A 10545-nucleotide genomic window follows, 5' to 3' on the forward strand; every position below is an offset into this window, starting at 1 on the left:
ATAGAAAATCGAGGTATGCCAGCTTATAAAGGTATTAAGATTTATTTTGCACGTAACACAACAATACAACCTGGGCATATTTAACAATGTAACATAGTGAATATTACTCAGTTAGTTATTTTTTTTTATTACAATCAAATATTTGGTTTAAATCACGTTTACGGTTTACCAAATATAACTTTAATAATAATTTCGTAGGTCTATTTGTTGTCGGGTGGTGCTGCTGAGTGCCTGCCCAAAAATGTCAAATTCTGCTACTTATACTATAAATATCCTATTTGCTCATTGTACATAACTTTGTATAGATTGTAAATTACGTAAATGAATAAAAAAAAAAAAAGGTCTATTTGTTGAATTTACAATTAATGATAAGATGGATGAAAAAAGGCACAGTAATTTTTTATATTCTGAATCTGCTAAAACAAAATATCTTGTATTATTGAAAACTAAAAATTTATATTGCCCTATATTGTGATTAAATTCATTAGATACTCACTGCAATGAATTATATAAATACAATTCGTGGTACTAATCTATATGGCAGATACCTACGCAGTGGCGGATCTAGGGGGGGGGGGGGGTTCATGAGGTCAGCTGACCCACAGTTAATATTTGCTGATCAAATTGGACTCTTTTCAGATCTTGGGTAGTTGGATACTTGGACCATTGAATAAACACACATATACAGTATAAATGAATTTTTTTTTGTTTTATATATCTAGTAAACAAGTATAAATTTCTAATCTGGTTTTAATAAGTGGCCCCTTGAAATGTCCTGACCCACAGTTTCCTAACTCTGGATCCGCCCCTGTACCTACGGGTGCCCACTTGAAAATTCTGCTAAAACTAAAAACACACGTGTTTACAAAAACCTACAGTACTCTCCCCCATAGTTAAAAACCACCCAATGGCCTAAGTTGCCGCGGGTTGATTAATGAAAAAAAATATTATTATATAATATCTTCTAATATAGAAAACTTCTATATTACAATTTTTTAGGTATACGTATTGCGTGTAACGTGGTTGACATGTTGAATGACAGTTTCTGGTATTTTCAATTCTGTATATACTGTAGTATAGTATTAAGACGTAGTATAATATTGAGACGTATACTAAGACGTATAGTATTAGTTATATTTTATATTTTTCACCTCGACTGCAGAGATTGTGGGTGCACTAGCTGAGTTTGTTGTCAGTTGTCACCGTCATTGATCGTCTGTAAAGTTTCTTCCTGCAGCAGCGAAATGTATCAAACTATTAACTATTAATGCTGATCGCAAGGATAAGATAACATTATCAAATTTGAATTTATGTATAATTTTAATAATACCTGACCAAAAAGGTTATGATTTTAAACTTCCTTAGCAATAAATACAAACAACTACAAAAAAAAAAAAATGCAATAACTAAAATAACTTAACAGCTTTACTTAAAACTTATAAGTTATAAAAAACACTCCTCACTCCCTTACAACTAGGAAAATTAAAATATTAATACTACAGTCAACAAAACCTTAACCCTTATACTCATTAATATCTTGGTATTTGGGACGGATCGAAATAACAATATAGGGAACCATTGTAGGTGGCCGGCAGCCGCAATACCTAAAGGGATCCAAGAGTTTATATTATTATAATATATGGTGCAGGGGCATAGCTTTAAATTGTTAAATTATGGACCTAACCTGACCTGAACGATCAGAAAACACTCGTGTATATAACAAATAATAATTAAAAATAGTTAATTAATATATTTAATGTATTTATGTAGATATTTGGATTGTTTGTTTCTTTTAAGGAAACGTAATAATCGTCTGTCTGTACTTCAATTTATTGATAAATCTGTCCGGAGTATAGACTTCCACGCCACCCAAGTCGTCTCAATAATAAGACTATAGTATCGTTTGTTAAATGAAACCAGCACATCAGATTATCAGAATTCAGAGTAATATAGTCGTTATAATGCGGAAGTATTGTAACGGTATAGTATAATAAATATTGTTTTATATGACTAAATACAAGTATACAACAGGTAAGTCAAGTGGCATACGCAGGGGTAGGGTTCTAGGGTTCTGAGTTTCTGACCCCCCCTGAAATTACTTTTTTCTATAAAAAAATCTTATTTACCACCATTTTGATTCACACAGATCAATTGTTGGTCATTTTTAATAGACATGAAATAAATTGTTGAATAATATGACAAAGACGTCGATGGTTTCTAATTTTTTTTTTGGCTTTTTTAGAACATTACTAATAAACGTCTGCCATAATCGATGGTGTATCATCGTTCATCAATTATTACCACGTTTATTACGGCCCGAGGAGGCTCTATAGATGACCAGGTTAAACACTGTAAATGTAGACTAAATTTGAGACTATAACTATAATTTCATTAATTTGTTATACAAAAACTGTTAAGAAAAAAATTATGCAAATTATTTACTCAGATAAAACCATAACCGAACTAAAATCCTGCGTACGCTACCGGGTAGGTCGTAGGTATTGTATAAACCGTGATACCGGAAAACCATAATACCGGTATGTGACGTAATACTGGCACAAACCAGAAACCGTGATATCTACCGGAAAACCGTAATACCGGTATATACCACAATACCGGCACAAACCGGAAAACCGGAATACCGGTGTATACCACCGCAATACCGGCACAAATCGGAAAACCGGTGTACCGGTAAAACCGTCAACCCTAATATAAACGAACTATAAAAAAACATAATTATTATAGCATCAGGTAATCTACTTTTCATGATATAGATCTGCTGTAGATATAGCCATATAGGGCCACAGGGGGTCTTCTCTGACCAGTAACAATCAGAAACCCGTAAGAGAGCTTTGTGTGGGCTTTTAAAATAGGTGAGATATATTTTACCCGTATCGAAAGTACCTCCGTTTCATCGTCGGTCATCATTGGGGTAGCGTGGCCGAGCGGTCTAAGGCGCTGGTTTAAGGCACCAGTCTCCTCGGAGGCGTGGGTTCGAATCCCACCGCTGCCAGCACATATTTTTTTCATCAAATAATATGATTTATTGCATTAGCATTGTATGTAGATTAGATAACAAAATGGTAATCATTTTTAGTTTAAAAAAAATCATTTAAATTTATTAATTATCAAACAATTGTTTTCATTTTATTAGCAGTACCTAATTATGATTTTTGTAAGTTCATTAAGTAGTGAAGATTAACATTTAACCTGTAACATTATAATAAAGCATTATGTCCACTGAGTAAATTATGGTTATTTTAAAATAGTTCAAATTGAAATTTTTTATCAGAATTTATTAATTTGAATAAAGTTTATTTAAGTAAAATTCTATCAATTCCAAATTATTATTTTTAGAACTAGGTAAATAATTTAAATTAAATTATTCAAAAATAACAATTGACTTATTTTCAAGGTTATATCACACATTTTTAAAAAAAAATATTTGTATATCAAGTTAAAAGTTTTCTGAAAACAAAATATCTGAAACTATGTCATATCAGTTACATTGTACAATTTGTTTTCATTGTAAATATGTTAAATAATTTTCTTGTTTTTTTTTTAATATACAAAATATTATTAATAAAATGTATAATACATTTTTATTAGTCGACGTTTTTGAGTTGTTTAATCATCACAGAAAAAGTTTTCATTTTTTATTATTTGTTTATTAATAAAATACTTAGCCCGTATCTAGTTTGTTTTAAAATTAACTATTTGCATGCAGAAGAAATAATATAAAATACGATATGATTGAGGTACATAAAAGAATTATGAGCATGTCGCACGTGTCTTGTAAATTTTGCTTACGGTTTTATAAATTAAGTTGTTTATAATTCGGGTACCGACTACCTAATGAGTAATCTTTAAACATTTCAACAGAATTGGAATGTTTTCATATGTCAGTAGAACAGTAGGCAGATACCTCGATACCTATTTCGCTCATTATAGGTTGTAATGTTGTTACTTTTTGAATAATTATCTTTCGAGTGTTAATCAGACAGCCGTAGTCACATAATATATAATAAAGTAACTATCCTGGCCATACATTTGCAGTGTATGGCGTACACCATGTCACCATTACATGTATAATATTATATAGGTAGTATAATATACGTCTTGTACTATAGTAAAAAAACCTTACCGAGTAATTTTTTATTCAAGTAGAAAAATAATAAATTTGTCAAAACAACAGTTGACAAATCATAATGTGAATTGAAAATTAAAATTAGCCGATTGAGTCTAAATTACGAAGAGAATGACTTCTTAATTTACTCTTCATTTTTAATTTTTACTCATAAATTTGACACCTTGCCTCGAAAAATCAAACATGTCTAAATTCAGTAACAATGAAAAATATCTATAGCTCCAACAGTTACATTTAAATTTAAAATTATATATTGGCCCTGACAAATATCCTGGCAGCGCCTAGGACTATTAACTATTGATGTATTCACTTGAAATCGTATTTTCTATTTTAATTTTTTTAAGTGTGCTTATTATGATGTAATGTCAACCAAATTATGAGATTAATTAAATCACACACAGACTGAGAATACTAAAAAAGCTTAACAAATATTTAAAACCCGTGGGCTTACATTTTGAATATAATATAACCATTATTTACAAAGAATTCATTTAAATTTAAATATTAATAGGTAGGTAATTATAAAATTATAATTAAATACTTGAACTTAGCTATAAGGGCACTAAAATCGAATTTGACCTTTCAAGTTCGTTTGCTCTCGTTATTACGGGTAGTTGGATAATTTTTCATTCAATTTCTAAGCTACATAATATTTTCTGAGCACTCTCTTTGCTTAAAAAAGTGAAACAAAATTAAAAAAAAATTATTTTAATAATAATATACTTTATATGCCATATAAAATTTTAAAACGATATACATTGTTGTCCAAAAACTAATTGGTTAACTATATACTCACTCAACATATATATATAGCCATATAGGTATATTAATTATTATTAATTGTGTGTATTATATTATAATATAAAAACTCGCTACCCATATAAATATATAATTGTTAATTTCCATTACGTGGGTACGAGAAACAGTTTAATATTATAACACGAAAAAAAATGAATTAATTGTCAAATACATCTTTTTTTATGAGTTACAATCGGAAAATAATTTTTTTTAATTTTTATCTATGCAGAACACATTTTTTGAATTCTAATGTGAATATTTGATGATATCATTGTAGACTGTATATAGGTATATAGTGAGTGTGATATTATTAAATATTAACAACACACATGAAACATATTATATATATTTTCATGTAAACGTGGTTATTAATAATTTGCATACTACGAAAATATATTATACGTGTTTTATTTAAAAAAAAAATGATAAGTATACCTATCCAGTATGCATGTAACGATTGTGCGGCTGTAAGCTTGAATCTTCAAATGAAACTTATATCAATATATCATACATTATATGGGCCTAATACTATAATACTCAATAACTAAATCTGCAATCTTTCAAACCATATACCATGGTATTACTGTATTAGACAGGTATACCGCGTGTCTACGTATATATTATAGTGCGCGTTGCGTATATATATCTATAATTATATAGGTATATTATATACGCACGTATTTGCTAATATATTAATACGCAGTATTGTGCTGTTTTATATTACACGCAGTGGTCGAAGGGTTTACGGGGGATTGCATGTTTTTACTCTTATAATGTGTATACATTTTCCACCGTACCATACGTATTTTGAGCCGTGTCGACCGTTGGATTTACATTATAGTCTAAATAACACTCTCTATAAACTCTAAGAGATGCGATGACTACCGAAATGTTCTGTTCTAAGTAGATTTTGAAACGCGCGTTGCCAATCAACATTATTATTTGATGACATATTATACATCAACTATAGTATAATATGCTCAGTTTTATTGTGAACCAATTTTATTCGGACCACACTTTGTCACCATATAGGTTTTTCCCCCGGTGAATTTGGCCTTGTCCGATAAAGCATATTTTTCGGTGATTTCGAAGGTATGTAGGTGTATACAGGTATATATTATACGATTATGCGGAATGCCTACGCGATGTATACAATAATCGCTCGCCTGCATAGGCGTGCGCACGGAGGCTGCTGCAGAGGCAGCATTATGCTGCCCCTAAACTATTTTTGGGGCTACCGCTGCCGGAAAATATTGAATAACGGGCTCGGCAAAATTATAATCCCACAAATGACGACAATATTGCAGATAAAACAATTATAATATACATTTTTATTTTTTTTGGGTAAACGTAAGCCATGTAGATAAATATTTTATAATTATAGAGTTTACCAGTAAAACGAATCGACCTGCCTAATAAAAAAAAAAAAATTAAATGATTTTGAATTAAAAATATTTTTACCATTTATGGTAAAAAAAAAACAAAAAACCAATACAATTTTAGTTTTGGTTTTTTCTATTTAATTTTAAATAACCTATTGTAAAATAAGTAAGACTACGGGCGGTTTCACGGTGAGTTAAGATAATGGGCCGGATTAAACTCTAGCTGCCCCCGAAACTGGAGTCTGCGCACGTCTATGCTCGCCTGTTTTATGATTTACAACATGAACGCAAAACTGATACTTGACGTAAGGGTTGTACACAAAGATGACAACGTATATGTACAACATACAATTATAAATTATAATAGAGAAACAATAAAAACCGTATCATAGAGTATCCAACTGTACGAGTTAATTGTTTCAATTAACAATAACAATTAAAATGTGCATTATAAACCTACACATAACACATAAGACATTACACAGTATAATACACTAAAGTGTATAAAGGTTATATTTTTATCGAATGTTAAGATATCGCAGGACAAAAATATTAATAAACGGATAATAATCAACAAATTGTTTTCTATTCACAGAGCAAAGTTATATTGAGTTATACATAAATATCAATAAATAATTTTAAATAATATTGTAATTCATAAATATTAATTAACATTTAACATTTTCAAAAATATATAATACGACGAAATGCCAAATTTAAAACATTAGGCGCATTATCGATTCCGCACATTAAATAAGTGTTATAAAAGAATACTTTTAAAATGTAGGTATGTATTAACCTATTCAATAAATTTAAAAAAAAACACGTCAAATACTTACATAATAGATACTAAACATGTTTTTCTCAACACGGTATTGGTCGTCCTAACAGAAACAATTTGATAAAGTCTTAACAACGACGCAAAATCACATCCCCATCCCCCCATCATCTTCAATTACTTCTGGATCTGCTATTGCAATATTATCTAATCCATGTGAGCGGTAGACCCCATAATATACTACGCTGTCTTGACTTTATTCACAATAATAGCATTCCATAATAATTATCTCTTTATCTTTCCCATTAAACCCAAAGCAAGGTTTTTAATTATTATACTTCTATTTTACTTAATTTTTAATTATTAACCTATTATTATTTTATACACGTCTATTTAATTGTAATTATATAATAATCATCGTTATAATATCTGTATTTGTTTTTAATCTTTGAACCGTCGTAATTGTTATAATAATATGAAGTATATACGACCATCTCTTATTTATTTTTTTTTTTAAATATAAGATATTATAAGAAACCATATCAACAATTTCAGTAGAACATTAATAATATCTTCATAATTTCATTCTGTCCGATATTTAAATTTAAAAATATCGTAAGACAAGCACTGCACTGAATCGTGAATAATATAGTATTGTACTCCCCCAGTATCACGTCATGTTTTCATTGTACCTAGTACCTTTACCTACCTTTTTGTCATGTCATGTATTTTTTGTAAATCTGAAATCATACAGAGAACAAAAATATCAATATATTAAATTAATTAATTTAAAACGATATTAAATATTAAATAAGCAGTATACTCTTAATTTTTATAATAGGCAATTAATAACATTTATTAACGGTTAGCAAAAAAATTAAAATAATATCGTATTATTATTAAAAATCAATTTGTTTTTGCAATCAGTTATACTTTTTGATATACAATTATGAGGCATACAGAATTCCACACATTGTATTTTAATTTACATTGACGTATATAGTTAATATATTATGATTTTAACAGTCATTACTGATTAGGATGAGCAAAAATTATACTTAATAATTAATATGATAAGTCGTGACCATAAATAGAACTTGATTTAAATCTTAAGTTTTATAAATTATGGTGGATCAGAAAGTTGTATATACATTTATATACAAGCATTTATAGTAGTACCTATATCTATAAGATTTTAAGCCAAGTACTAGGGTTTAAAATCCCTATAATTACAACTAATTATTCTGTTCTATACACACTAGACGAAAAATTACTGCGTATATCATATGCCTGCAATTCAGGGCAATGGATATAAACAATTGTATACTTTAACTATAATAATGACATAATCGTTGGGATAACAACTTTTTGTATTTTTAATGCGCAGTAACGTTTCATTTAATAATAGATAATTGTTCATTTTACAAATCAAATGTCAGAAAAAATTTGATTTTGTGATCCGGGCGTAATGGATGTTGTTGGACCAATTTAAGAAATTTGTGTACCGCTTAGTGCTTACGACGAACGTGATATGTTTTTCAATATGTTTTGTTATGCTAAGAATTTTGACACGGCCGCGGAGCCTAGACACGATACCTTATTATGTTTCAGCCAAAAATCGAAATCGGGCACATAACCTCAGAAATGCTGGGCAGTTAACGAACGAAAACTCATTTTCGACTTTTGTCCGGGCAAATCTAGTTGTGACAAATATCATATGGGCAAAACCGTAGCAGTATAATATATGAATATATAAATAGTAAAATTATCAGCATCTTTTCTGGTGGTAAAGTGAATCTAGTTAGTACTTTAGGGAGTCAAAAGCAGAAAATTCTTAGTAGTTTTCAAAAGCGTCGGAAAAACAAAAAATGTATCTAATATAAATATAATATATTCTTATCCATCTCGGAACCTTTATTTCTTCTTTACCAGCGACTAACTACTTTTTATCAAACTTTTTATAAAAATCAAAATACCATTTTTTTTTCTTGAGGGGGGGGGGGTGGGGGTAAAAAGGTTACCTATGCGGTTAATGGGGTTTATGGGGTATATTAGTTGATTTATAATTCCCAAGCAGAAAAAATCGCCAATCCACCCCTACGATCCATACAGTGACCCACTCGACACCTAATGTTGAGTACCGGGTGTCGCCCGATTGCGGCCCGTACACAGTAGGTAGGAAACTACCTGTATTATAGTGGTTATAATAACTAAATAAATATCCCGATTGCATCCGATACGTATTTTGTCATAAATATATAACTATCATATTCACGATTCCCACGATCACCAATATTCGGCGTGATAATTTCCAGTCCATTAAAGATTTAACTTTATCGTTTTATTATTTAATCGTTTAACTTGGCCATTGGCTACTATAAAAAGTTGTAGGTTCCATCTAGGTCAATCGTGGTGGCGAAAAATACAACCTTTAGGGTTAAGTGCAGATTATAAAGTCAAAGATAGTGATATAGGCAAGTTTTTAACATACCTATATATTTGGATCACCATTTTTAGAACCGAAATGGTAGTTGAATGTCTTGCACTTTTGCCATAGATTTAGCTTCTATACAACCTGAAATGACTAAATCCAAACATTTTGTGATTATTTGGTAGACACTATTGTATTGATGATGATTCTGATTTCTCACCTGAAATATTGTATTTCTAGTATGCATTTGACGACCAATGCGTGTGGACGTTTCTGTTCGAAATTCAATTCACTAATTTACACTTCGCATCCAAGAATATTTCAAATTTTGAAAATTTTAAAACAATGCAAAATAGATACTAAAATTAAAATCCAATCAATAGTTTGTACTCCTCGGGAAACAACTAAGCAAATTCATAAACAAAATTATATACAAACCCAAATTACGAAATTAAAAAACTTAGAAATATCTAATTTTAATTTTGTAAAAATAATTAGTTTTAAAAATCAACCACTAACACTGTCTATAATTTAACTCTAAAATTATTTGACTATTTATTGATATATTATTAATTTTACTAATAATTTATTTATTATTTTTATGTTCAACTATTTATTGTTATATTAATTGTATTTCCTAACTTTTTCCCATCTTAAACAATTATTTGACTATAATATGTATGTAACTATTAACAGTCTTGTAAAAAAAAATTTCCTACTCAGAAGTCTGTGTATTATTTATAATAATCATAAATGAGACATTTGAATTTCATATTTGTCTACTTTATTTTATTAATTATAAGGTATTTTGTGAACCAATGTGTGTTTGGATGGGTCACAGTCGGGATACTGATGTTTGCGGGATAAAATACGACTACCTAAATTAAACCTTTTTTATTATTAAATGTACAATTATATAAAAAAAAATTTACAATACTATTATACCTACCTATTATATTTTATACGATCATTTTATTTTATTATAATTAATTTGTAAATATAATTATGA

General features: G+C 29.3%; 1 non-coding gene across 1 annotated transcript; it reads left to right on the forward strand.

Annotated features, from left to right (window-relative positions):
* Positions 1-2931: 2931 nt before the first annotated feature.
* On the forward strand, positions 2932-3013 carry Trnal-aag (transfer RNA leucine (anticodon AAG)). Its single transcript has one exon. It is a non-coding gene; the product is annotated as a tRNA-Leu (tRNA).
* The last annotated feature ends 7532 nt before the right edge of the window (positions 3014-10545 follow it).

This window comes from Metopolophium dirhodum, chromosome 9 (assembly GCF_019925205.1).
Source record: "Metopolophium dirhodum isolate CAU chromosome 9, ASM1992520v1, whole genome shotgun sequence".
NCBI classification, from domain to species: Eukaryota; Metazoa; Arthropoda; class Insecta; order Hemiptera; family Aphididae; genus Metopolophium; species Metopolophium dirhodum.